This window comes from Phyllobates terribilis, unplaced genomic scaffold (genome assembly GCF_046119375.1).
Source record: "Phyllobates terribilis strain yellow unplaced genomic scaffold, ASM4611937v1 Scaffold_5__5_contigs__length_657084704, whole genome shotgun sequence".
In the NCBI taxonomy this organism is placed as follows: Eukaryota; Metazoa; Chordata; class Amphibia; order Anura; family Dendrobatidae; genus Phyllobates; species Phyllobates terribilis.
The window spans coordinates 653,954,076-653,980,716 of NW_027362765.1; the positions used below are offsets into that span (position 1 = coordinate 653,954,076).

Sequence of the window (26,641 nt, forward strand, 5' to 3'; positions counted from 1 at the left end):
CAGACTAATCAACCAAACTTTTTGGGTTGGGTTCTCTTTTATAGTCTGCAGGCATTAAATGAAAGAAGTCAGTGTTCCAGCAGAAGGAGACAACGTTTCAGAAAAGGCATTGTAGCAAACCGAAAAAGAAATTTTAAGCGCAGCAGAGTAACCAGCGCACATACCTGTTAGCTCAGGTGAGTTTAAAAGGCTGCTGTTGATAACAAGGGCATTTGCTAAATAGATGGTGTGTGTGCAACAATATACTGAAAGGTCAATTATATTGTGCAGCTTATCTCACCACCTGTAGTTATTTAGGTGAAAGCTCCAAAATGCTTGCCTAATATGTCTGTTTATCCAAAAGGAAGTAAAAAGGGAGAGCTAGAAAGATAGCATTGCATCACATTACATGGCAATGCAATGCACAGTTGCTGAAGTTGAACCAAAATGAGCTTGTAATCTGGCTTCTGCAACTTTGAACATGAAAAATCCAATGAGGAGAAGAAAAGCAAAGCCAAAGAGTCCATCCCAAAATCCGACAAACAAGCAAAATGAACAAAAAACATTGAATTCAATTCTTTCTGATTTTAGAAACTGCATTAAAGAAGGGGTGCACCGGTCCTGGAGATACTGCAATACCAGGTCAATGCGTGGAGTGGACAGAGCAAGCTCTTTTTCCATCTCCCTGTTCTAAAAATCCATTTAATATATGGTCCCCAGATAGGGGACGTATCAGATATTAAACTGATAAGAACAGATACTACACTTGATCTTAGCCAAAAGGCCGAGAAGCGATAACCAGAATTGGTTTCAAACTACGGAGCCACCCAAGGATCCTGAAAAGTCCATTTGTGGAGATGAGCTCCTGGACTCCCGTTAAGAAGACATGTTGTCAACCTCTAGATCCCTTACATGCCTGCACTTTTCGGCTTGCTGCTGCTGCAATCCACGCGTTTTAGATCTGCATAACTCCACCTCTTTAAACACAGCACCTTCACCCCCTGCTGTTCCCACCCGCCTCAACACCGTTGGAAGGGAGGAGAACCAATTAAGGCGGGGGGTGGGGTGGAACGAGCAGCTGTCTACCCTTAGCAGGAGGGCTCCTGATTACATACCTCTCCTGCTGCTGCTGCTGCTGGCTGTCCAGCAGCAGACTGAAGGTGGCTGCTGCTGTGCACAGGTATATAAAGGCTCAGAGCCTATTATGACACGCGCAGCCAGCGTTCCATTGCCACATTCCATCTACTGCAGGCAGGATACCTGGCTGGCTGAATGTCGCTGAGAAGCTCACAGAGACCGCCATAAGCAACAGTTTAACAGAATGCCACAGACTAATCAACCAAACTTTTTGGGTTGGGTTCTTTTTTATAGTCTGCAGGCATTAAATGAAAGAAGTCAGTGTTCCAGCAGAAGGAGACAACGTTTCAGAAAAGGCATTGTAGCAAACCAAAAAAGAAATTTTAAGCGCAGCAGAGTAACCAGCGCACATACCTGTTAGCTCAGGTGAGTTTAAAAGGCTGCTGTTGATAACAAGGGCATTTGCTAAATAGATGGTGTGTGTGCAACAATATACTGAAAGGTCAATTATATTGTGCAGCTTATCTCACCACCTGTAGTTATTTAGGTGAAAGCTCCAAAATGCTTGCCTAATATGTCTGTTTATCCAAAAGGAAGTAAAAAGGGAGAGCTAGAAAGATAGCATTGCATCACATTACATGGCAATGCAATGCACAGTTGCTGAAGTTGAACCAAAATGAGCTTGTAATCTGGCTTCTGCAACTTTGAACATGAAAAATCCAATGAGGAGAAGAAAAGCAAAGCCAAAGAGTCCATCCCAAAATCCGACAAACAAGCAAAATGAACAAAAAACATTGAATTCAATTCTTTCTGATTTTAGAAACTGCATTAAAGAAGGGGTGCACCGGTCCTGGAGATACTGCAATACCAGGTCAATGCGTGGAGTGGACAGAGCAAGCTCTTTTTCCATCTCCCTGTTCTAAAAATCCATTTAATATATGGTCCCCAGATAGGGGACATATCAGATATTAAACTGATAAGAACAGATTTTTTTTTTTTTTTTTTTTTTTTTTTTTTTTTTTTAAGCCCGAATTCGTGTACAAAACCCGAGTGCGCTTAAAAAAGTGACAAGTGCCACAAAAAAAGTGCACTAGGATGCTGGTCTTCTTGAAACCCTCTCCAAAAGGAGAAGGGTCCCCCAAACCATTCCCCGTCCCTCCGAGCCAAAAGGCCACAGCGAGGAACAGGGACAAAAAGCCACCTCCAGCCGAAGCCAGAGGCGACCCAATCTTACCCCCAGCACCTGCCCGAGTTCTCACCCGAGCAAGGCACTGGGAGCCAAAGACTGTGCTCCCCTCCCGGAAGAGGGGAGCCAACAACGCTCTCCTCCCGAAAGAGGAGAGCCAGGGGGGTTCAGGGGGGAGCGGAACCTGATGGCCACACACTCCCCCCCTAGACCTGCCAAGAGAGGAACCCGTAAGGGAACCGCATCCCGACAAAATCCTAGTAGGACGTGACACACGTGAATAAGTGGACACACAGTGACAAAGAAATTAAATAAATAGTGAAGGTTTCACAGTATAATACTGCCCGGACCTTCGACCGGGAATTGAAAAATTCCCCATCCTAAGGCCAGGAGGCCCGGAATAAGGGTGTGTGCGAAGAAAGAAAATTTGAAGTGCTTGTGCAAATGTGCCATAAACTCAAGTGGGGTTCCCAATCCCAGTGAGTTAAGGCACCCCAGGGTCACCACTCCTGGGGCACTTCACACTTCGGGCTTTCGATCTTCCCCGGCCCAATGGCGTCGATCCTGGGGGGCCATGCTTTCCACCAGATGACTATATTAGCCACCTGGCGTACTAACAAGCGCCTAAACCCCAGTGTGCATAATGTATCAATCTACTAGGGCGGCCAACATCCAAAACCGCCTTTTCGAAAGATACTACACTTGATCTTAGCCAAAAGGCCGAGAAGCGATAACCAGAATTGGTTTCAAACTACGGAGCCACCCAAGGATCCTGAAAAGTCCATTTGTGGAGATGAGCTCCTGGACTCCCGTTAAGAAGACATGTTGTCAACCTCTAGATCCCTTACATGCCTGCACTTTTCGGCTTGCTGCTGCTGCAATCCACGCGTTTTAGATCTGCATAACTCCACCTCTTTAAACACAGCACCTTCACCCCCTGCTGTTCCCACCCGCCTCAACACCGTTGGAAGGGAGGAGAACCAATTAAGGGGGGGGGTGGGGTGGAACGAGCAGCTGTCTACCCTTAGCAGGAGGGCTCCTGATTACATACCTCTCCTGCTGCTGCTGCTGCTGGCTGTCCAGCAGCAGACTGAAGGTGGCTGCTGCTGTGCACAGGTATATAAAGGCTCAGAGCCTATTATGACACGCGCAGCCAGCGTTCCATTGCCACATTCCATCTACTGCAGGCAGGATACCTGGCTGGCTGAATGTCGCTGAGAAGCTCACAGAGACCGCCATAAGCAACAGTTTAACAGAATGCCACAGACTAATCAACCAAACTTTTTGGGTTGGGTTCTCTTTTATAGTCTGCAGGCATTAAATGAAAGAAGTCAGTGTTCCAGCAGAAGGAGACAACGTTTCAGAAAAGGCATTGTAGCAAACCAAAAAAGAAATTTTAAGCGCAGCAGAGTAACCAGCGCACATACCTGTTAGCTCAGGTGAGTTTAAAAGGCTGCTGTTGATAACAAGGGCATTTGCTAAATAGATGGTGTGTGTGCAACAATATACTGAAAGGTCAATTATATTGTGCAGCTTATCTCACCACCTGTAGTTATTTAGGTGAAAGCTCCAAAATGCTTGCCTAATATGTCTGTTTATCCAAAAGGAAGTAAAAAGGGAGAGCTAGAAAGATAGCATTGCATCACATTACATGGCAATGCAATGCACAGTTGCTGAAGTTGAACCAAAATGAGCTTGTAATCTGGCTTCTGCAACTTTGAACATGAAAAATCCAATGAGGAGAAGAAAAGCAAAGCCAAAGAGTCCATCCCAAAATCCGACAAACAAGCAAAATGAACAAAAAACATTGAATTCAATTCTTTCTGATTTTAGAAACTGCATTAAAGAAGGGGTGCACCGGTCCTGGAGATACTGCAATACCAGGTCAATGCGTGGAGTGGACAGAGCAAGCTCTTTTTCCATCTCCCTGTTCTAAAAATCCATTTAATATATGGTCCCCAGATAGGGGACGTATCAGATATTAAACTGATAAGAACAGATACTACACTTGATCTTAGCCAAAAGGCCGAGAAGCGATAACCAGAATTGGTTTCAAACTACGGAGCCACCCAAGGATCCTGAAAAGTCCATTTGTGGAGATGAGCTCCTGGACTCCCGTTAAGAAGACATGTTGTCAACCTCTAGATCCCTTACATGCCTGCACTTTTCGGCTTGCTGCTGCTGCAATCCACGCGTTTTAGATCTGCATAACTCCACCTCTTTAAACACAGCACCTTCACCCCCTGCTGTTCCCACCCGCCTCAACACCGTTGGAAGGGAGGAGAACCAATTAAGGCGGGGGGTGGGGTGGAACGAGCAGCTGTCTACCCTTAGCAGGAGGGCTCCTGATTACATACCTCTCCTGCTGCTGCTGCTGCTGGCTGTCCAGCAGCAGACTGAAGGTGGCTGCTGCTGTGCACAGGTATATAAAGGCTCAGAGCCTATTATGACACGCGCAGCCAGCGTTCCATTGCCACATTCCATCTACTGCAGGCAGGATACCTGGCTGGCTGAATGTCGCTGAGAAGCTCACAGAGACCGCCATAAGCAACAGTTTAACAGAATGCCACAGACTAATCAACCAAACTTTTTGGGTTGGGTTCTCTTTTATAGTCTGCAGGCATTAAATGAAAGAAGTCAGTGTTCCAGCAGAAGGAGACAACGTTTCAGAAAAGGCATTGTAGCAAACCAAAAAAGAAATTTTAAGCGCAGCAGAGTAACCAGCGCACATACCTGTTAGCTCAGGTGAGTTTAAAAGGCTGCTGTTGATAACAAGGGCATTTGCTAAATAGATGGTGTGTGTGCAACAATATACTGAAAGGTCAATTATATTGTGCAGCTTATCTCACCACCTGTAGTTATTTAGGTGAAAGCTCCAAAATGCTTGCCTAATATGTCTGTTTATCCAAAAGGAAGTAAAAAGGGAGAGCTAGAAAGATAGCATTGCATCACATTACATGGCAATGCAATGCACAGTTGCTGAAGTTGAACCAAAATGAGCTTGTAATCTGGCTTCTGCAACTTTGAACATGAAAAATCCAATGAGGAGAAGAAAAGCAAAGCCAAAGAGTCCATCCCAAAATCCGACAAACAAGCAAAATGAACAAAAAACATTGAATTCAATTCTTTCTGATTTTAGAAACTGCATTAAAGAAGGGGTGCACCGGTCCTGGAGATACTGCAATACCAGGTCAATGCGTGGAGTGGACAGAGCAAGCTCTTTTTCCATCTCCCTGTTCTAAAAATCCATTTAATATATGGTCCCCAGATAGGGGACGTATCAGATATTAAACTGATAAGAACAGATACTACACTTGATCTTAGCCAAAAGGCCGAGAAGCGATAACCAGAATTGGTTTCAAACTACGGAGCCACCCAAGGATCCTGAAAAGTCCATTTGTGGAGATGAGCTCCTGGACTCCCGTTAAGAAGACATGTTGTCAACCTCTAGATCCCTTACATGCCTGCACTTTTCGGCTTGCTGCTGCTGCAATCCACGCGTTTTAGATCTGCATAACTCCACCTCTTTAAACACAGCACCTTCACCCCCTGCTGTTCCCACCCGCCTCAACACCGTTGGAAGGGAGGAGAACCAATTAAGGCGGGGGGTGGGGTGGAACGAGCAGCTGTCTACCCTTAGCAGGAGGGCTCCTGATTACATACCTCTCCTGCTGCTGCTGCTGCTGGCTGTCCAGCAGCAGACTGAAGGTGGCTGCTGCTGTGCACAGGTATATAAAGGCTCAGAGCCTATTATGACACGCGCAGCCAGCGTTCCATTGCCACATTCCATCTACTGCAGGCAGGATACCTGGCTGGCTGAATGTCGCTGAGAAGCTCACAGAGACCGCCATAAGCAACAGTTTAACAGAATGCCACAGACTAATCAACCAAACTTTTTGGGTTGGGTTCTCTTTTATAGTCTGCAGGCATTAAATGAAAGAAGTCAGTGTTCCAGCAGAAGGAGACAACGTTTCAGAAAAGGCATTGTAGCAAACCAAAAAAGAAATTTTAAGCGCAGCAGAGTAACCAGCGCACATACCTGTTAGCTCAGGTGAGTTTAAAAGGCTGCTGTTGATAACAAGGGCATTTGCTAAATAGATGGTGTGTGTGCAACAATATACTGAAAGGTCAATTATATTGTGCAGCTTATCTCACCACCTGTAGTTATTTAGGTGAAAGCTCCAAAATGCTTGCCTAATATGTCTGTTTATCCAAAAGGAAGTAAAAAGGGAGAGCTAGAAAGATAGCATTGCATCACATTACATGGCAATGCAATGCACAGTTGCTGAAGTTGAACCAAAATGAGCTTGTAATCTGGCTTCTGCAACTTTGAACATGAAAAATCCAATGAGGAGAAGAAAAGCAAAGCCAAAGAGTCCATCCCAAAATCCGACAAACAAGCAAAATGAACAAAAAACATTGAATTCAATTCTTTCTGATTTTAGAAACTGCATTAAAGAAGGGGTGCACCGGTCCTGGAGATACTGCAATACCAGGTCAATGCGTGGAGTGGACAGAGCAAGCTCTTTTTCCATCTCCCTGTTCTAAAAATCCATTTAATATATGGTCCCCAGATAGGAGACGTATCAGATATTAAACTGATAAGAACAGATACTACACTTGATCTTAGCCAAAAGGCCGAGAAGCGATAACCAGAATTGGTTTCAAACTACGGAGCCACCCAAGGATCCTGAAAAGTCCATTTGTGGAGATGAGCTCCTGGACTCCCGTTAAGAAGACATGTTGTCAACCTCTAGATCCCTTACATGCCTGCACTTTTCGGCTTGCTGCTGCTGCAATCCACGCGTTTTAGATCTGCATAACTCCACCTCTTTAAACACAGCACCTTCACCCCCTGCTGTTCCCACCCGCCTCAACACCGTTGGAAGGGAGGAGAACCAATTAAGGCGGGGGGTGGGGTGGAACGAGCAGCTGTCTACCCTTAGCAGGAGGGCTCCTGATTACATACCTCTCCTGCTGCTGCTGCTGCTGGCTTTCCAGCAGCAGACTGAAGGTGGCTGCTGCTGTGCACAGGTATATAAAGGCTCAGAGCCTATTATGACACGCGCAGCCAGCGTTCCATTGCCACATTCCATCTACTGCAGGCAGGATACCTGGCTGGCTGAATGTCGCTGAGAAGCTCACAGAGACCGCCATAAGCAACAGTTTAACAGAATTCCACAGACTAATCAACCAAACTTTTTGGGTTGGGTTCTCTTTTATAGTCTGCAGGCATTAAATGAAAGAAGTCAGCGTTCCAGCAGAAGGAGACAACGTTTCAGAAAAGGCATTGTAGCAAACCAAAAAAGAAATTTTAAGCGCAGCAGAGTAACCAGCGCACATACCTGTTAGCTCAGGTGAGTTTAAAAGGCTGCTGTTGATAACAAGGGCATTTGCTAAATAGATGGTGTGTGTGCAACAATATACTGAAAGGTCAATTATATTGTGCAGCTTATCTCACCACCTGTAGTTATTTAGGTGAAAGCTCCAAAATGCTTGCCTAATATGTCTGTTTATCCAAAAGGAAGTAAAAAGGGAGAGCTAGAAAGATAGCATTGCATCACATTACATGGCAATGCAATGCACAGTTGCTGAAGTTGAACCAAAATGAGCTTGTAATCTGGCTTCTGCAACTTTGAACATGAAAAATCCAATGAGGAGAAGAAAAGCAAAGCCAAAGAGTCCATCCCAAAATCCGACAAACAAGCAAAATGAACAAAAAACATTGAATTCAATTCTTTCTGATTTTAGAAACTGCATTAAAGAAGGGGTGCACCGGTCCTGGAGATACTGCAATACCAGGTCAATGCGTGGAGTGGACAGAGCAAGCTCTTTTTCCATCTCCCTGTTCTAAAAATCCATTTAATATATGGTCCCCAGATAGGGGACGTATCAGATATTAAACTGATAAGAACAGATACTACACTTGATCTTAGCCAAAAGGCCGAGAAGCGATAACCAGAATTGGTTTCAAACTACGGAGCCACCCAAGGATCCTGAAAAGTCCATTTGTGGAGATGAGCTCCTGGACTCCCGTTAAGAAGACATGTTGTCAACCTCTAGATCCCTTACATGCCTGCACTTTTCGGCTTGCTGCTGCTGCAATCCACGCGTTTTAGATCTGCATAACTCCACCTCTTTAAACACAGCACCTTCACCCCCTGCTGTTCCCACCCGCCTCAACACCGTTGGAAGGGAGGAGAACCAATTAAGGCGGGGGGTGGGGTGGAACGAGCAGCTGTCTACCCTTAGCAGGAGGGCTCCTGATTACATACCTCTCCTGCTGCTGCTGCTGCTGGCTGTCCAGCAGCAGACTGAAGGTGGCTGCTGCTGTGCACAGGTATATAAAGGCTCAGAGCCTATTATGACACGCGCAGCCAGCGTTCCATTGCCACATTCCATCTACTGCAGGCAGGATACCTGGCTGGCTGAATGTCGCTGAGAAGCTCACAGAGACCGCCATAAGCAACAGTTTAACAGAATGCCACAGACTAATCAACCAAACTTTTTGGGTTGGGTTCTCTTTTATAGTCTGCAGGCATTAAATGAAAGAAGTCAGTGTTCCAGCAGAAGGAGACAACGTTTCAGAAAAGGCATTGTAGCAAACCAAAAAAGAAATTTTAAGCGCAGCAGAGTAACCAGCGCACATACCTGTTAGCTCAGGTGAGTTTAAAAGGCTGCTGTTGATAACAAGGGCATTTGCTAAATAGATGGTGTGTGTGCAACAATATACTGAAAGGTCAATTATATTGTGCAGCTTATCTCACCACCTGTAGTTATTTAGGTGAAAGCTCCAAAATGCTTGCCTAATATGTCTGTTTATCCAAAAGGAAGTAAAAAGGGAGAGCTAGAAAGATAGCATTGCATCACATTACATGGCAATGCAATGCACAGTTGCTGAAGTTGAACCAAAATGAGCTTGTAATCTGGCTTCTGCAACTTTTAACATGAAAAATCCAATGAGGAGAAGAAAAGCAAAGCCAAAGAGTCCATCCCAAAATCCGACAAACAAGCAAAATGAACAAAAAACATTGAATTCAATTCTTTCTGATTTTAGAAACTGCATTAAAGAAGGGGTGCACCGGTCCTGGAGATACTGCAATACCAGGTCAATGCGTGGAGTGGACAGAGCAAGCTCTTTTTCCATCTCCCTGTTCTAAAAATCCATTTAATATATGGTCCCCAGATAGGGGACGTATCAGATATTAAACTGATAAGAACAGATACTACACTTGATCTTAGCCAAAAGGCCGAGAAGCGATAACCAGAATTGGTTTCAAACTACGGAGCCACCCAAGGATCCTGAAAAGTCCATTTGTGGAGATGAGCTCCTGGACTCCCGTTAAGAAGACATGTTGTCAACCTCTAGATCCCTTACATGCCTGCACTTTTCGGCTTGCTGCTGCTGCAATCCACGCGTTTTAGATCTGCATAACTCCACCTCTTTAAACACAGCACCTTCACCCCCTGCTGTTCCCACCCGCCTCAACACCGTTGGAAGGGAGGAGAACCAATTAAGGCGGGGGGTGGGGTGGAACGAGCAGCTGTCTACCCTTAGCAGGAGGGCTCCTGATTACATACCTCTCCTGCTGCTGCTGCTGCTGGCTGTCCAGCAGCAGACTGAAGGTGGCTGCTGCTGTGCACAGGTATATAAAGGCTCAGAGCCTATTATGACACGCGCAGCCAGCGTTCCATTGCCACATTCCATCTACTGCAGGCAGGATACCTGGCTGGCTGAATGTCGCTGAGAAGCTCACAGAGACCGCCATAAGCAACAGTTTAACAGAATGCCACAGACTAATCAACCAAACTTTTTGGGTTGGGTTCTCTTTTATAGTCTGCAGGCATTAAATGAAAGAAGTCAGTGTTCCAGCAGAAGGAGACAACGTTTCAGAAAAGGCATTGTAGCAAACCAAAAAAGAAATTTTAAGCGCAGCAGAGTAACCAGCGCACATACCTGTTAGCTCAGGTGAGTTTAAAAGGCTGCTGTTGATAACAAGGGCATTTGCTAAATAGATGGTGTGTGTGCAACAATATACTGAAAGGTCAATTATATTGTGCAGCTTATCTCACCACCTGTAGTTATTTAGGTGAAAGCTCCAAAATGCTTGCCTAATACGTCTGTTTATCCAAAAGGAAGTAAAAAGGGAGAGCTAGAAAGATAGCATTGCATCACATTACATGGCAATGCAATGCACAGTTGCTGAAGTTGAACCAAAATGAGCTTGTAATCTGGCTTCTGCAACTTTGAACATGAAAAATCCAATGAGGAGAAGAAAAGCAAAGCCAAAGAGTCCATCCCAAAATCCGACAAACAAGCAAAATGAACTAAAAACATTGAATTCAATTCTTTCTGATTTTAGAAACTGCATTAAAGAAGGGGTGCACCGGTCCTGGAGATACTGCAATACCAGGTCAATGCGTGGAGTGGACAGAGCAAGCTCTTTTTCCATCTCCCTGTTCTAAAAATCCATTTAATATATGGTCCCCAGATAGGGGACGTATCAGATATTAAACTGATAAGAACAGATACTACACTTGATCTTAGCCAAAAGGCCGAGAAGCGATAACCAGAATTGGTTTCAAACTACGGAGCCACCCAAGGATCCTGAAAAGTCCATTTGTGGAGATGAGCTCCTGGACTCCCGTTAAGAAGACATGTTGTCAACCTCTAGATCCCTTACATGCCTGCACTTTTCGGCTTGCTGCTGCTGCAATCCACGCGTTTTAGATCTGCATAACTCCACCTCTTTAAACACAGCACCTTCACCCCCTGCTGTTCCCACCCGCCTCAACACCGTTGGAAGGGAGGAGAACCAATTAAGGCGGGGGGTGGGGTGGAACGAGCAGCTGTCTACCCTTAGCAGGAGGGCTCCTGATTACATACCTCTCCTGCTGCTGCTGCTGCTGGCTGTCCAGCAGCAGACTGAAGGTGGCTGCTGCTGTGCACAGGTATATAAAGGCTCAGAGCCTATTATGACACGCGCAGCCAGCGTTCCATTGCCACATTCCATCTACTGCAGGCAGGATACCTGGCTGGCTGAATGTCGCTGAGAAGCTCACAGAGACCGCCATAAGCAACAGTTTAACAGAATGCCACAGACTAATCAACCAAACTTTTTGGGTTGGGTTCTCTTTTATAGTCTGCAGGCATTAAATGAAAGAAGTCAGTGTTCCAGCAGAAGGAGACAACGTTTCAGAAAAGGCATTGTAGCAAACCAAAAAAGAAATTTTAAGCGCAGCAGAGTAACCAGCGCACATACCTGTTAGCTCAGGTGAGTTTAAAAGGCTGCTGTTGATAACAAGGGCATTTGCTAAATAGATGGTGTGTGTGCAACAATATACTGAAAGGTCAATTATATTGTGCAGCTTATCTCACCACCTGTAGTTATTTAGGTGAAAGCTCCAAAATGCTTGCCTAATATGTCTGTTTATCCAAAAGGAAGTAAAAAGGGAGAGCTAGAAAGATAGCATTGCATCACATTACATGGCAATGCAATGCACAGTTGCTGAAGTTGAACCAAAATGAGCTTGTAATCTGGCTTCTGCAACTTTGAACATGAAAAATCCAATGAGGAGAAGAAAAGCAAAGCCAAAGAGTCCATCCCAAAATCCGACAAACAAGCAAAATGAACAAAAAACATTGAATTCAATTCTTTCTGATTTTAGAAACTGCATTAAAGAAGGGGTGCACCGGTCCTGGAGATACTGCAATACCAGGTCAATGCGTGGAGTGGACAGAGCAAGCTCTTTTTCCATCTCCCTGTTCTAAAAATCCATTTAATATATGGTCCCCAGATAGGGGACGTATCAGATATTAAACTGATAAGAACAGATACTACACTTGATCTTAGCCAAAAGGCCGAGAAGCGATAACCAGAATTGGTTTCAAACTACGGAGCCACCCAAGGATCCTGAAAAGTCCATTTGTGGAGATGAGCTCCTGGACTCCCGTTAAGAAGACATGTTGTCAACCTCTAGATCCCTTACATGCCTGCACTTTTCGGCTTGCTGCTGCTGCAATCCACGCGTTTTAGATCTGCATAACTCCACCTCTTTAAACACAGCACCTTCACCCCCTGCTGTTCCCACCCGCCTCAACACCGTTGGAAGGGAGGAGAACCAATTAAGGCGGGGGGTGGGGTGGAACGAGCAGCTGTCTACCCTTAGCAGGAGGGCTCCTGATTACATACCTCTCCTGCTGCTGCTGCTGCTGCTGGCTGTCCAGCAGCAGACTGATGGTGGCTGCTGCTGTGCACAGGTATATAAAGGCTCAGAGCCTATTATGACACGCGCAGCCAGCGTTCCATTGCCACATTCCATCTACTGCAGGCAGGATACCTGGCTGGCTGAATGTCGCTGAGAAGCTCACAGAGACCGCCATAAGCAACAGTTTAACAGAATGCCACAGACTAATCAACCAAACTTTTTGGGTTGGGTTCTCTTTTATAGTCTGCAGGCATTAAATGAAAGAAGTCAGTGTTCCAGCAGAAGGAGACAACGTTTCAGAAAAGGCATTGTAGCAAACCAAAAAAGAAATTTTAAGCGCAGCAGAGTAACCAGCGCACATACCTGTTAGCTCAGGTGAGTTTAAAAGGCTGCTGTTGATAACAAGGGCATTTGCTAAATAGATGGTGTGTGTGCAACAATATACTGAAAGGTCAATTATATTGTGCAGCTTATCTCACCACCTGTAGTTATTTAGGTGAAAGCTCCAAAATGCTTGCCTAATATGTCTGTTTATCCAAAAGGAAGTAAAAAGGGAGAGCTAGAAAGATAGCATTGCATCACATTACATGGCAATGCAATGCACAGTTGCTGAAGTTGAACCAAAATGAGCTTGTAATCTGGCTTCTGCAACTTTGAACATGAAAAATCCAATGAGGAGAAGAAAAGCAAAGCCAAAGAGTCCATCCCAAAATCCGACAAACAAGCAAAATGAACAAAAAACATTGAATTCAATTCTTTCTGATTTTAGAAACTGCATTAAAGAAGGGGTGCACCGGTCCTGGAGATACTGCAATACCAGGTCAATGCGTGGAGTGGACAGAGCAAGCTCTTTTTCCATCTCCCTGTTCTAAAAATCCATTTAATATATGGTCCCCAGATAGGGGACGTATCAGATATTAAACTGATAAGAACAGATACTACACTTGATCTTAGCCAAAAGGCCGAGAAGCGATAACCAGAATTGGTTTCAAACTACGGAGCCACCCAAGGATCCTGAAAAGTCCATTTGTGGAGATGAGCTCCTGGACTCCCGTTAAGAAGACATGTTGTCAACCTCTAGATCCCTTACATGCCTGCACTTTTCGGCTTGCTGCTGCTGCAATCCACGCGTTTTAGATCTGCATAACTCCACCTCTTTAAACACAGCACCTTCACCCCCTGCTGTTCCCACCCGCCTCAACACCATTGGAAGGGAGGAGAACCAATTAAGGCGGGGGGTGGGGTGGAACGAGCAGCTGTCTACCCTTATCAGGAGGGCTCCTGATTACATACCTCTCCTGCTGCTGCTGCTGCTGCTGCTGGCTGTCCAGCAGCAGACTGAAGGTGGCTGCTGCTGTGCACAGGTATATAAAGGCTCAGAGCCTATTATGACACGCGCAGCCAGCGTTCCATTGCCACATTCCATCTACTGCAGGCAGGATACCTGGCTGGCTGAATGTCGCTGAGAAGCTCACAGAGACCGCCATAAGCAACAGTTTAACAGAATGCCACAGACTAATCAACCAAACTTTTTGGGTTGGGTTCTCTTTTATAGTCTGCAGGCATTAAATGAAAGAAGTCAGTGTTCCAGCAGAAGGAGACAACGTTTCAGAAAAGGCATTGTAGCAAACCAAAAAAGAAATTTTAAGCGCAGCAGAGTAACCAGCGCACATACCTGTTAGCTCAGGTGAGTTTAAAAGGCTGCTGTTGATAACAAGGGCATTTGCTAAATAGATGGTGTGTGTGCAACAATATACTGAAAGGTCAATTATATTGTGCAGCTTATCTCACCACCTGTAGTTATTTAGGTGAAAGCTCCAAAATGCTTGCCTAATATGTCTGTTTATCCAAAAGGAAGTAAAAAGGGAGAGCTAGAAAGATAGCATTGCATCACATTACATGGCAATGCAATGCACAGTTGCTGAAGTTGAACCAAAATGAGCTTGTAATCTGGCTTCTGCAACTTTGAACATGAAAAATCCAATGAGGAGAAGAAAAGCAAAGCCAAAGAGTCCATCCCAAAATCCGACAAACAAGCAAAATGAACAAAAAACATTGAATTCAATTCTTTCTGATTTTAGAAACTGCATTAAAGAAGGGGTGCACCGGTCCTGGAGATACTGCAATACCAGGTCAATGCGTGGAGTGGACAGAGCAAGCTCTTTTTCCATCTCCCTGTTCTAAAAATCCATTTAATATATGGTCCCCAGATAGGGGACGTATCAGATATTAAACTGATAAGAACAGATACTACACTTGATCTTAGCCAAAAGGCCGAGAAGCGATAACCAGAATTGGTTTCAAACTACGGAGCCACCCAAGGATCCTGAAAAGTCCATTTGTGGAGATGAGCTCCTGGACTCCCGTTAAGAAGACATGTTGTCAACCTCTAGATCCCTTACATGCCTGCACTTTTCGGCTTGCTGCTGCAATCCACGCGTTTTAGATCTGCATAACTCCACCTCTTTAAACACAGCACCTTCACCCCCTGCTGTTCCCACCCGCCTCAACACCGTTGGAAGGGAGGAGAACCAATTAAGGCGGGGGGTGGGGTGGAACGAGCAGCTGTCTACCCTTAGCAGTTGGGCTCCTGATTACATACCTCTCCTGCTGCTGCTGCTGCTGGCTGTCCAGCAGCAGACTGAAGGTGGCTGCTGCTGTGCACAGGTATATAAAGGCTCAGAGCCTATTATGACATGCGCAGCCAGCGTTCCATTGCCACATTCCATCTACTGCAGGCAGGATACCTGGCTGGCTGAATGTCGCTGAGAAGCTCACAGAGACCGCCATAAGCAACAGTTTAACAGAATGCCACAGACTAATCAACCAAACTTTTTGGGTTGGGTTCTCTTTTATAGTCTGCAGGCATTAAATGAAAGAAGTCAGTGTTCCAGCAGAAGGAGACAACGTTTCAGAAAAGGCATTGTAGCAAACCAAAAAAGAAATTTTAAGCGCAGCAGAGTAACCAGCGCACATACCTGTTAGCTCAGGTGAGTTTAAAAGGCTGCTGTTGATAACAAGGGCATTTGCTAAATAGATGGTGTGTGTGCAACAATATACTGAAAGGTCAATTATATTGTGCAGCTTATCTCACCACCTGTAGTTATTTAGGTGAAAGCTCCAAAATGCTTGCCTAATATGTCTGTTTATCCAAAAGGAAGTAAAAAGGGAGAGCTAGAAAGATAGCATTGCATCACATTACATGGCAATGCAATGCACAGTTGCTGAAGTTGAACCAAAATGAGCTTGTAATCTGGCTTCTGCAACTTTGAACATGAAAAATCCAATGAGGAGAAGAAAAGCAAAGCCAAAGAGTCCATCCCAAAATCCGACAAACAAGCAAAATGAACAAAAAACATTGAATTCAATTCTTTCTGATTTTAGAAACTGCATTAAAGAAGGGGTGCACCGGTCCTGGAGATACTGCAATACCAGGTCAATGCGTGGAGTGGACAGAGCAAGCTCTTTTTCCATCTCCCTGTTCTAAAAATCCATTTAATATATGGTCCCCAGATAGGGGACGTATCAGATATTAAACTGATAAGAACAGATACTACACTTGATCTTAGCCAAAAGGCCGAGAAGCGATAACCAGAATTGGTTTCAAACTACGGAGCCACCCAAGGATCCTGAAAAGTCCATTTGTGGAGATGAGCTCCTGGACTCCCGTTAAGAAGACATGTTGTCAACCTCTAGATCCCTTACATGCCTGCACTTTTCGGCTTGCTGCTGCTGCAATCCACGCGTTTTAGATCTGCATAACTCCACCTCTTTAAACACAGCACCTTCACCCCCTGCTGTTCCCACCCGCCTCAACATCGTTGGAAGGGAGGAGAACAAATTAAGGCGGGGGGTGGGGTGGAACGAGCAGCTGTCTACCCTTAGCAGGAGGGCTCCTGATTACATACCTCTCCTGCTGCTGCTGGCTGTCCAGCAGCAGACTGAAGGTGGCTGCTGCTGTGCACAGGTATATAAAGGCTCAGAGCCTATTATGACACGCGCAGCCAGCGTTCCATTGCCACATTCCATCTACTGCAGGCAGGATACCTGGCTGGCTGAATGTCGCTGAGAAGCTCACAGAGACCGCCATAAGCAACAGTTTAACAGAATGCCACAGACTAATCAACCAAACTTTTTGGGTTGGGTTCTCTTTTATAGTCTGCAGGCATTAAATGAAAGAAGTCAGTGTTCCAGCAGAAGGAGACAACGTTTCAGAAAAGGCATTGTAGCAAACCAAAAAAGAAATTTTAAGCGCAGCAGAGTAACCAGCGCACATACCTGTTAGCTCAGGTGAGTTTAAAAGGCTGCTGTTGATAACAAGGGCATTTGCTAAATAGATGGTGTGTGTGCAACAATATACTGAAAGGTCAATTATATTGTGCAGCTTATCTCACCACCTGTAGTTATTTAGGTGAAAGCTCCAAAATGCTTGCCTAATATGTCTGTTTATCCAAAAGGAAGTAAAAAGGGAGAGCTAGAAAGATAGCATTGCATCACATTACATGGCAATGCAATGCACAGTTGCTGAAGTTGAACCAAAATGAGCTTGTAATCTGGCTTCTGCAACTTTGAACATGAAAAATCCAATGAGGAGAAGAAAAGCAAAGCCAAAGAGTCCATCCCAAAATCCGACAAACAAGCAAAATGAACAAAAAACATTGAATTCAATTCTTTCTGATTTTAGAAACTGCATTAAAGAAGGGGTGCACCGGTCCTGGAGATACTGCAATACCAGGTCAATGCGTGGAGTGGACAGAGCAAGCTCTTTTTCCATCTCCCTGTTCTAAAAATCCATTTAATATATGGTCCCCAGATAGGGGACGTATCAGATATTAAACTGATAAGAACAGATACTACACTTGATCTTAGCCAAAAGGCCGAGAAGCGATAACCAGAATTGGTTTCAAACTACGGAGCCACCCAAGGATCCTGAAAAGTCCATTTGTGGAGATGAGCTCCTGGACTCCCGTTAAGAAGACATGTTGTCAACCTCTAGATCCCTTACATGCCTGCACTTTTCGGCTTGCTGCTGCTGCAATCCACGCGTTTTAGATCTGCATAACTCCACCTCTTTAAACACAGCACCTTCACCCCCTGCTGTTCCCACCCGCCTCAACACCGTTGGAAGGGAGGAGAACCAATTAAGGCGGGGGGTGGGGTGGAACGAGCAGCTGTCTACCCTTAGCAGGAGGGCTCCTGATTACATACCTCTCCTGCTGCTGCTGCTGCTGGCTGTCCAGCAGCAGACTGAAGGTGGCTGCTGCTGTGCACAGGTATATAAAGGCTCAGAGCCTATTATGACACGCGCAGCCAGCGTTCCATTGCCACATTCCATCTACTGCAGGCAGGATACCTGGCTGGCTGAATGTCGCTGAGAAGCTCACAGAGACCGCCATAAGCAACAGTTTAACAGAATGCCACAGACTAATCAACCAAACTTTTTGGGTTGGGTTCTCTTTTATAGTCTGCAGGCATTAAATGAAAGAAGTCAGTGTTCCAGCAGAAGGAGACAACGTTTCAGAAAAGGCATTGTAGCAAACCAAAAAAGAAATTTTAAGCGCAGCAGAGTAACCAGCGCACATACCTGTTAGCTCAGGTGAGTTTAAAAGGCTGCTGTTGATAACAAGGGCATTTGCTAAATAGATGGTGTGTGTGCAACAATATACTGAAAGGTCAATTATATTGTGCAGCTTATCTCACCACCTGTAGTTATTTAGGTGAAAGCTCCAAAATGCTTGCCTAATATGTCTGTTTATCCAAAAGGAAGTAAAAAGGGAGAGCTAGAAAGATAGCATTGCATCACATTACATGGCAATGCAATGCACAGTTGCTGAAGTTGAACCAAAATGAGCTTGTAATCTGGCTTCTGCAACTTTGAACATGAAAAATCCAATGAGGAGAAGAAAAGCAAAGCCAAAGAGTCCATCCCAAAATCCGACAAACAAGCAAAATGAACAAAAAACATTGAATTCAATTCTTTCTGATTTTAGAAACTGCATTAAAGAAGGGGTGCACCGGTCCTGGAGATACTGCAATACCAGGTCAATGCGTGGAGTGGACAGAGCAAGCTCTTTTTCCATCTCCCTGTTCTAAAAATCCATTTAATATATGGTCCCCAGATAGGGGACGTATCAGATATTAAACTGATAAGAACAGATACTACACTTGATCTTAGCCAAAAGGCCGAGAAGCGATAACCAGAATTGGTTTCAAACTACGGAGCCACCCAAGGATCCTGAAAAGTCCATTTGTGGAGATGAGCTCCTGGACTCCCGTTAAGAAGACATGTTGTCAACCTCTAGATCCCTTACATGCCTGCACTTTTCGGCTTGCTGCTGCTGCAATCCACGCGTTTTAGATCTGCATAACTCCACCTCTTTAAACACAGCACCTTCACCCCCTGCTGTTCCCACCCGCCTCAACACCGTTGGAAGGGAGGAGAACCAATTAAGGCGGGGGGTGGGGTGGAACGAGCAGCTGTCTACCCTTAGCAGGAGGGCTCCTGATTACATACCTCTCCTGCTGCTGCTGCTGCTGCTGGCTGTCCAGCAGCAGACTGAAGGTGGCTGCTGCTGTGCACAGGTATATAAAGGCTCAGAGCCTATTATGACACGCGCAGCCAGCGTTCCATTGCCACATTCCATCTACTGCAGGCAGGATACCTGGCTGGCTGAATGTCGCTGAGAAGCTCACAGAGACCGCCATAAGCAACAGTTTAACAGAATGCCACAGACTAATCAACCAAACTTTTTGGGTTGGGTTCTCTTTTATAGTCTGCAGGCATTAAATGAAAGAAGTCAGTGTTCCAGCAGAAGGAGACAACGTTTCAGAAAAGGCATTGTAGCAAACCAAAAAAGAAATTTTAAGCGCAGCAGAGTAACCAGCGCACATACCTGTTAGCTCAGGTGAGTTTAAAAGGCTGCTGTTGATAACAAGGGCATTTGCTAAATAGATGGTGTGTGTGCAACAATATACTGAAAGGTCAATTATATTGTGCAGCTTATCTCACCACCTGTAGTTATTTATGTGAAAGCTCCAAAATGCTTGCCTAATATGTCTGTTTATCCAAAAGGAAGTAAAAAGGGAGAGCTAGAAAGATAGCATTGCATCACATTACATGGCAATGCAATGCACAGTTGCTGAAGTTGAACCAAAATGAGCTTGTAATCTGGCTTCTGCAACTTTGAACATGAAAAATCCAATGAGGAGAAGAAAAGCAAAGCCAAAGAGTCCATCCCAAAATCCGACAAACAAGCAAAATGAACAAAAAACATTGAATTCAATTCTTTCTGATTTTAGAAACTGCATTAAAGAAGGGGTGCACCGGTCCTGGAGATACTGCAATACCAGGTCAATGCGTGGAGTGGACAGAGCAAGCTCTTTTTCCATCTCCCTGTTCTAAAAATCCATTTAATATATGGTCCCCAGATAGGGGACGTATCAGATATTAAACTGATAAGAACAGATACTACACTTGATCTTAGCCAAAAGGCCGAGAAGCGATAACCAGAATTGGTTTCAAACTACGGAGCCACCCAAGGATCCTGAAAAGTCCATTTGTGGAGATGAGCTCCTGGACTCCCGTTAAGAAGACATGTTGTCAACCTCTAGATCCCTTACATGCCTGCACTTTTCGGCTTGCTGCTGCTGCAATCCACGCGTTTTAGATCTGCATAACTCCACCTCTTTAAACACAGCACCTTCACCCCCTGCTGTTCCCACCCGCCTCAACACCGTTGGAAGGGAGGAGAACCAATTAAGGCGGGGGGTGGGGTGGAACGAGCAGCTGTCTACCCTTAGCAGGAGGGCTCCTGATTACATACCTCTCCTGCTGCTGCTGCTGCTGGCTGTCCAGCAGCAGACTGAAGGTGGCTGCTGCTGTGCACAGGTATATAAAGGCTCAGAGCCTATTATGACACGCGCAGCCAGCGTTCCATTGCCACATTCCATCTACTGCAGGCAGGATACCTGGCTGGCTGAATGTCGCTGAGAAGCTCACAGAGACCGCCATAAGCAACAGTTTAACAGAATGCCACAGACTAATCAACCAAACTTTTTGGGTTGGGTTCTCTTTTATAGTCTGCAGGCATTAAATGAAAGAAGTCAGTGTTCCAGCAGAAGGAGACAACGTTTCAGAAAAGGCATTGTAGCAAACCAAAAAAGAAATTTTAAGCTCAGCAGAGTAACCAGCGCACATACCTGTTAGCTCAGGTGAGTTTAAAAGGCTGCTGTTGATAACAAGGGCATTTGCTAAATAGATGGTGTGTGTGCAACAATATACTGAAAGGTCAATTATATTGTGCAGCTTATCTCACCACCTGTAGTTATTTAGGTGAAAGCTCCAAAATGCTTGCCTAATATGTCTGTTTATCCAAAAGGAAGTAAAAAGGGAGAGCTAGAAAGATAGCATTGCATCACATTACATGGCAATGCAATGCACAGTTGCTGAAGTTGAACCAAAATGAGCTTGTAATCTGGCTTCTGCAACTTTGAACATGAAAAATCCAATGAGGAGAAGAAAAGCAAAGCCAAAGAGTCCATCCCAAAATCCGACAAACAAGCAAAATGAACAAAAAACATTGAATTCAATTCTTTCTGATTTTAGAAACTGCATTAAAGAAGGGGTGCACCGGTCCTGGAGATACTGCAATACCAGGTCAATGCGTGGAGTGGACAGAGCAAGCTCTTTTTCCATCTCCCTGTTCTAAAAATCCATTTAATATATGGTCCCCAGATAGGGGACGTATCAGATATTAAACTGATAAGAACAGATACTACACTTGATCTTAGCCAAAAGGCCGAGAAGAGATAACCAGAATTGGTTTCAAACTACGGAGCCACCCAAGGATCCTGAAAAGTCCATTTGTGGAGATGAGCTCCTGGACTCCCGTTAAGAAGACATGTTGTCAACCTCTAGATCCCTTACATGCCTGCACTTTTCGGCTTGCTGCTGCTGCAATCCACGCGTTTTAGATCTGCATAACTCCACTTCTTTAAACACAGCACCTTCACCCCCTGCTGTTCCCACCCGCCTCAACACCGTTGGAAGGGAGGAGAACCAATTAAGGCGGGGGGTGGGGTGGAACGAGCAGCTGTCTACCCTTAGCAGGAGGGCTCCTGATTACATACCTCTCCTGCTGCTGCTGCTGCTGGCTGTCCAGCAGCAGACTGAAGGTGGCTGCTGCTGTGCACAGGTATATAAAGGCTCAGAGCCTATTATGACACGCGCAGCCAGCGTTCCATTGCCACATTCCATCTACTGCAGGCAGGATACCTGGCTGGCTGAATGTCGCTGAGAAGCTCACAGAGACCGCCATAAGCAACAGTTTAACAGAATGCCACAGACTAATCAACCAAACTTTTTGGGTTGGGTTCTCTTTTATAGTCTGCAGGCATTAAATGAAAGAAGTCAGTGTTCCAGCAGAAGGAGGCAACGTTTCAGAAAAGGCATTGTAGCAAACCAAAAAAGAAATTTTAAGCGCAGCAGAGTAACCAGCGCACATACCTGTTAGCTCAGGTGAGTTTAAAAGGCTGCTGTTGATAACAAGGGCATTTGCTAAATAGATGGTGTGTGTGCAACAATATACTGAAAGGTCAATTATATTGTGCAGCTTATCTCACCACCTGTAGTTATTTAGGTGAAAGCTCCAAAATGCTTGCCTAATATGTCTGTTTATCCAAAAGGAAGTAAAAAGGGAGAGCTAGAAAGATAGCATTGCATCACATTACATGGCAATGCAATGCACAGTTGCTGAAGTTGAACCAAAATGAGCTTGTAATCTGGCTTCTGCAACTTTGAACATGAAAAATCCAATGAGGAGAAGAAAAGCAAAGCCAAAGAGTCCATCCCAAAATCCGACAAACAAGCAAAATGAACAAAAAACATTGAATTCAATTCTTTCTGATTTTAGAAACTGCATTAAAGAAGGGGTGCACCGGTCCTGGAGATACTGCAATACCAGGTCAATGCGTGGAGTGGACAGAGCAAGCTCTTTTTCCATCTCCCTGTTCTAAAAATCCATTTAATATATGGTCCCCAGATAGGGGACGTATCAGATATTAAACTGATAAGAACAGATACTACACTTGATCTTAGCCAAAAGGCCGAGAAGCGATAACCAGAATTGGTTTCAAACTACGGAGCCACCCAAGGATCCTGAAAAGTCCATTTGTGGAGATGAGCTCCTGGACTCCCGTTAAGAAGACATGTTGTCAACCTCTAGATCCCTTACATGCCTGCACTTTTCGGCTTGCTGCTGCTGCAATCCACGCGTTTTAGATCTGCATAACTCCACCTCTTTAAACACAGCACCTTCACCCCCTGCTGTTCCCACCCGCCTCAACACCGTTGGAAGGGAGGAGAACCAATTAAGGCGGGGGGTGGGGTGGAACGAGCAGCTGTCTACCCTTAGCAGGAGGGCTCCTGATTACATACCTCTCCTGCTGCTGCTGCTGCTGGCTGTCCAGCAGCAGACTGAAGGTGGCTGCTGCTGTGCACAGGTATATAAAGGCTCAGAGCCTATTATGACACGCGCAGCCAGCGTTCCATTGCCACATTCCATCTACTGCAGGCAGGATACCTGGCTGGCTGAATGTCGCTGAGAAGCTCACAGAGACCGCCATAAGCAACAGTTTAACAGAATGCCACAGACTAATCAACCAAACTTTTTGGGTTGGGTTCTCTTTTATAGTCTGCAGGCATTAAATGAAAGAAGTCAGTGTTCCAGCAGAAGGAGACAACGTTTCAGAAAAGGCATTGTAGCAAACCAAAAAAGAAATTTTAAGCGCAGCAGAGTAACCAGCGCACATACCTGTTAGCTCAGGTGAGTTTAAAAGGCTGCTGTTGATAACAAGGGCATTTGCTAAATAGATGGTGTGTGTGCAACAATATACTGAAAGGTCAATTATATTGTGCAGCTTATCTCACCACCTGTAGTTATTTAGGTGAAAGCTCCAAAATGCTTGCCTAATATGTCTGTTTATCCAAAAGGAAGTAAAAAGGGAGAGCTAGAAAGATAGCATTGCATCACATTACATGGCAATGCAATGCACAGTTGCTGAAGTTGAACCAAAATGAGCTTGTAATCTGGCTTCTGCAACTTTGAACATGAAAAATCCAATGAGGAGAAGAAAAGCAAAGCCAAAGAGTCCATCCCAAAATCCGACAAACAAGCAAAATGAACAAAAAACATTGAATTCAATTCTTTCTGATTTTAGAAACTGCATTAAAGAAGGGGTGCACCGGTCCTGGAGATACTGCAATACCAGGTCAATGCGTGGAGTGGACAGAGCAAGCTCTTTTTCCATCTCCCTGTTCTAAAAATCCATTTAATATATGGTCCCCAGATAGGGGACGTATCAGATATTAAACTGATAAGAACAGATACTACACTTGATCTTAGCCAAAAGGCCGAGAAGCGATAACCAGAATTGGTTTCAAACTACGGAGCCACCCAAGGATCCTGAAAAGTCCATTTGTGGAGATGAGCTCCTGGACTCCCGTTAAGAAGACATGTTGTCAACCTCTAGATCCCTTACATGCCTGCACTTTTCGGCTTGCTGCTGCTGCAATCCACGCGTTTTAGATCTGCATAACTCCACCTCTTTAAACACAGCACCTTCACCCCCTGCTGTTCCCACCCGCCTCAACACCGTTGGAAGGGAGGAGAACCAATTAAGGCGGGGGGTGGGGTGGAACGAGCAGCTGTCTACCCTTAGCAGGAGGGCTCCTGATTACATACCTCTCCTGCTGCTGCTGCTGCTGCTGGCTGTCCAGCAGCAGACTGAAGGTGGCTGCTGCTGTGCACAGGTATATAAAGGCTCAGAGCCTATTATGACACGCGCAGCCAGCGTTCCATTGCCACATTCCATCTACTGCAGGCAGGATACCTGGCTGGCTGAATGTCGCTGAGAAGCTCACAGAGACCGCCATAAGCAACAGTTTAACAGAATGCCACAGACTAATCAACCAAACTTTTTGGGTTGGGTTCTCTTTTATAGTCTGCAGGCATTAAATGAAAGAAGTCAGTGTTCCAGCAGAAGGAGACAACGTTTCAGAAAAGGCATTGTAGCAAACCAAAAAAGAAATTTTAAGCGCAGCAGAGTAACCAGAGCACATACCTGTTAGCTCAGGTGAGTTTAAAAGGCTGCTGCTGTTGATAACAAGGGCATTTGCTAAATAGATGGTGTGTGTGCAACAATATACTGAAAGGTCAATTATATTGTGCAGCTTATCTCACCACCTGTAGTTATTTATGTGAAAGATCCAAAATGCTTGCCTAATATGTCTGTTTATCCAAAAGGAAGTAAAAAGGGAGAGCTAGAAAGATAGCATTGCATCACATTACATGGCAATGCAATGCACAGTTGCTGAAGTTGAACCAAAATGAGCTTGTAATCTGGCTTCTGCAACTTTGAACATGAAAAATCCAATGAGGAGAAGAAAAGCAAAGCCAAAGAGTCCATCCCAAAATCCCACAAACAAGCAAAATGAACAAAAAACATTGAATTCAATTCTTTCTGATTTTAGAAACTGCATTAAAGAAGGGGTGCACCGGTCCTGGAGATACTGCAATACCAGGTCAATGCGTGGAGTGGACAGAGCAAGCTCTTTTTCCATCTCCCTGTTCTAAAAATCCATTTAATATATGGTCCCCAGATAGGGGACGTATCAGATATTAAACTGATAAGAACAGATACTACACTTGATCTTAGCCAAAAGGCCGAGAAGCGATAACCAGAATTGGTTTCAAACTACGGAGCCACCCAAGGATCCTGAAAAGTCCATTTGTGGAGATGAGCTCCTGGACTCCCGTTAAGAAGACATGTTGTCAACCTCTAGATCCCTTACATGCCTGCACTTTTCGGCTTGCTGCTGCTGCAATCCACGCGTTTTAGATCTGCATAACTCCACCTCTTTAAACACAGCACCTTCACCCCCTGCTGTTCCCACCCGCCTCAACACCGTTGGAAGGGAGGAGAACCAATTAAGGCGGGGGGTGGGGTGGAACGAGCAGCTGTCTACCCTTAGCAGGAGGGCTCCTGATTACATACCTCTCCTGCTGCTGCTGCTGCTGCTGGCTGTCCAGCAGCAGACTGAAGGTGGCTGCTGCTGTGCACAGGTATATAAAGGCTCAGAGCCTATTATGACACGCGCAGCCAGCGTTCCATTGCCACATTCCATCTACTGCAGGCAGGATACCTGGCTGGCTGAATGTCGCTGAGAAGCTCACAGAGACCGCCATAAGCAACAGTTTAACAGAATGCCACAGACTAATCAACCAAACTTTTTGGGTTGGGTTCTCTTTTATAGTCTGCAGGCATTAAATGAAAGAAGTCAGTGTTCCAGCAGAAGGAGACAACGTTTCAGAAAAGGCATTGTAGCAAACCAAAAAAGAAATTTTAAGCGCAGCAGAGTAACCAGCGCACATACCTGTTAGCTCAGGTGAGTTTAAAAGGCTGCTGTTGATAACAAGGGCATTTGCTAAATAGATGGTGTGTGTGCAACAATATACTGAAAGGTCAATTATATTGTGCAGCTTATCTCACCACCTGTAGTTATTTATGTGAAAGCTCCAAAATGCTTGCCTAATATGTCTGTTTATCCAAAAGGAAGTAAAAAGGGAGAGCTAGAAAGATAGCATTGCATCACATTACATGGCAATGCAATGCACAGTTGCTGAAGTTGAACCAAAATGAGCTTGTAATCTGGCTTCTGCAACTTTGAACATGAAAAATCCAATGAGGAGAAGAAAAGCAAAGCCAAAGAGTCCATCCCAAAATCCGACAAACAAGCAAAATGAACAAAAAACATTGAATTCAATTCTTTCTGATTTTAGAAACTGCATTAAAGAAGGGGTGCACCGGTCCTGGAGATACTGCAATACCAGGTCAATGCGTGGAGTGGACAGAGCAAGCTCTTTTTCCATCTCCCTGTTCTAAAAATCCATTTAATATATGGTCCCCAGATAGGGGACGTATCAGATATTAAACTGATAAGAACAGATACTACACTTGATCTTAGCCAAAAGGCCGAGAAGCGATAACCAGAATTGGTTTCAAACTACGGAGCCACCCAAGGATCCTGAAAAGTCCATTTGTGGAGATGAGCTCCTGGACTCCCGTTAAGAAGACATGTTGTCAACCTCTAGATCCCTTACATGCCTGCACTTTTCGGCTTGCTGCTGCTGC

At 45.0% G+C, this 26,641-nt stretch overlaps 19 non-coding genes and 2 pseudogenes across 19 annotated transcripts; all 21 read right to left on the minus strand.

The window, feature by feature from the left end:
• Positions 1 to 584: 584 nt before the first annotated feature.
• On the minus strand, positions 585 to 775 carry LOC141275347 (U2 spliceosomal RNA). The gene has a single exon (XR_012323592.1). It is a non-coding gene; the product is annotated as a U2 spliceosomal RNA (small nuclear RNA).
• A 1,115-nt stretch (positions 776 to 1,890) lies between these two features.
• Positions 1,891 to 2,107, minus strand: LOC141150748 (U2 spliceosomal RNA; annotated as a pseudogene).
• A 775-nt stretch (positions 2,108 to 2,882) lies between these two features.
• Positions 2,883 to 2,974, minus strand: LOC141151260 (U2 spliceosomal RNA; annotated as a pseudogene).
• A 1,115-nt stretch (positions 2,975 to 4,089) lies between these two features.
• Positions 4,090 to 4,280, minus strand: LOC141275348 (U2 spliceosomal RNA). Its single transcript, XR_012323593.1, has one exon. It is a non-coding gene; the product is annotated as a U2 spliceosomal RNA (small nuclear RNA).
• Positions 4,281 to 5,395: 1,115 nt separating this feature from the next.
• LOC141275349 (U2 spliceosomal RNA) lies at positions 5,396 to 5,586 on the minus strand. Its single transcript, XR_012323594.1, has one exon. It is a non-coding gene; the product is annotated as a U2 spliceosomal RNA (small nuclear RNA).
• Positions 5,587 to 6,701: 1,115 nt separating this feature from the next.
• On the minus strand, positions 6,702 to 6,892 carry LOC141149668 (U2 spliceosomal RNA). The gene has a single exon (XR_012245959.1). It is a non-coding gene; the product is annotated as a U2 spliceosomal RNA (small nuclear RNA).
• Positions 6,893 to 8,007: 1,115 nt separating this feature from the next.
• Positions 8,008 to 8,198, minus strand: LOC141275350 (U2 spliceosomal RNA). The gene has a single exon (XR_012323595.1). It is a non-coding gene; the product is annotated as a U2 spliceosomal RNA (small nuclear RNA).
• Positions 8,199 to 9,313: 1,115 nt separating this feature from the next.
• LOC141275351 (U2 spliceosomal RNA) lies at positions 9,314 to 9,504 on the minus strand. The gene has a single exon (XR_012323596.1). It is a non-coding gene; the product is annotated as a U2 spliceosomal RNA (small nuclear RNA).
• Positions 9,505 to 10,619: 1,115 nt separating this feature from the next.
• On the minus strand, positions 10,620 to 10,810 carry LOC141275352 (U2 spliceosomal RNA). The gene has a single exon (XR_012323597.1). It is a non-coding gene; the product is annotated as a U2 spliceosomal RNA (small nuclear RNA).
• Positions 10,811 to 11,925: 1,115 nt separating this feature from the next.
• LOC141275353 (U2 spliceosomal RNA) lies at positions 11,926 to 12,116 on the minus strand. Its single transcript, XR_012323598.1, has one exon. It is a non-coding gene; the product is annotated as a U2 spliceosomal RNA (small nuclear RNA).
• A 1,118-nt stretch (positions 12,117 to 13,234) lies between these two features.
• On the minus strand, positions 13,235 to 13,425 carry LOC141275354 (U2 spliceosomal RNA). The gene has a single exon (XR_012323599.1). It is a non-coding gene; the product is annotated as a U2 spliceosomal RNA (small nuclear RNA).
• A 1,121-nt stretch (positions 13,426 to 14,546) lies between these two features.
• LOC141275355 (U2 spliceosomal RNA) lies at positions 14,547 to 14,737 on the minus strand. Its single transcript, XR_012323600.1, has one exon. It is a non-coding gene; the product is annotated as a U2 spliceosomal RNA (small nuclear RNA).
• Positions 14,738 to 15,849: 1,112 nt separating this feature from the next.
• LOC141275357 (U2 spliceosomal RNA) lies at positions 15,850 to 16,040 on the minus strand. The gene has a single exon (XR_012323602.1). It is a non-coding gene; the product is annotated as a U2 spliceosomal RNA (small nuclear RNA).
• A 1,109-nt stretch (positions 16,041 to 17,149) lies between these two features.
• LOC141275358 (U2 spliceosomal RNA) lies at positions 17,150 to 17,340 on the minus strand. Its single transcript, XR_012323603.1, has one exon. It is a non-coding gene; the product is annotated as a U2 spliceosomal RNA (small nuclear RNA).
• Positions 17,341 to 18,455: 1,115 nt separating this feature from the next.
• On the minus strand, positions 18,456 to 18,646 carry LOC141275359 (U2 spliceosomal RNA). The gene has a single exon (XR_012323604.1). It is a non-coding gene; the product is annotated as a U2 spliceosomal RNA (small nuclear RNA).
• A 1,118-nt stretch (positions 18,647 to 19,764) lies between these two features.
• Positions 19,765 to 19,955, minus strand: LOC141275360 (U2 spliceosomal RNA). The gene has a single exon (XR_012323605.1). It is a non-coding gene; the product is annotated as a U2 spliceosomal RNA (small nuclear RNA).
• Positions 19,956 to 21,070: 1,115 nt separating this feature from the next.
• LOC141149434 (U2 spliceosomal RNA) lies at positions 21,071 to 21,261 on the minus strand. The gene has a single exon (XR_012245731.1). It is a non-coding gene; the product is annotated as a U2 spliceosomal RNA (small nuclear RNA).
• A 1,115-nt stretch (positions 21,262 to 22,376) lies between these two features.
• Positions 22,377 to 22,567, minus strand: LOC141275361 (U2 spliceosomal RNA). Its single transcript, XR_012323606.1, has one exon. It is a non-coding gene; the product is annotated as a U2 spliceosomal RNA (small nuclear RNA).
• Positions 22,568 to 23,682: 1,115 nt separating this feature from the next.
• Positions 23,683 to 23,873, minus strand: LOC141275362 (U2 spliceosomal RNA). Its single transcript, XR_012323607.1, has one exon. It is a non-coding gene; the product is annotated as a U2 spliceosomal RNA (small nuclear RNA).
• Positions 23,874 to 24,994: 1,121 nt separating this feature from the next.
• Positions 24,995 to 25,185, minus strand: LOC141275363 (U2 spliceosomal RNA). The gene has a single exon (XR_012323608.1). It is a non-coding gene; the product is annotated as a U2 spliceosomal RNA (small nuclear RNA).
• Positions 25,186 to 26,303: 1,118 nt separating this feature from the next.
• On the minus strand, positions 26,304 to 26,494 carry LOC141275364 (U2 spliceosomal RNA). The gene has a single exon (XR_012323609.1). It is a non-coding gene; the product is annotated as a U2 spliceosomal RNA (small nuclear RNA).
• Between the last annotated feature and the right edge of the window lie 147 nt (positions 26,495 to 26,641).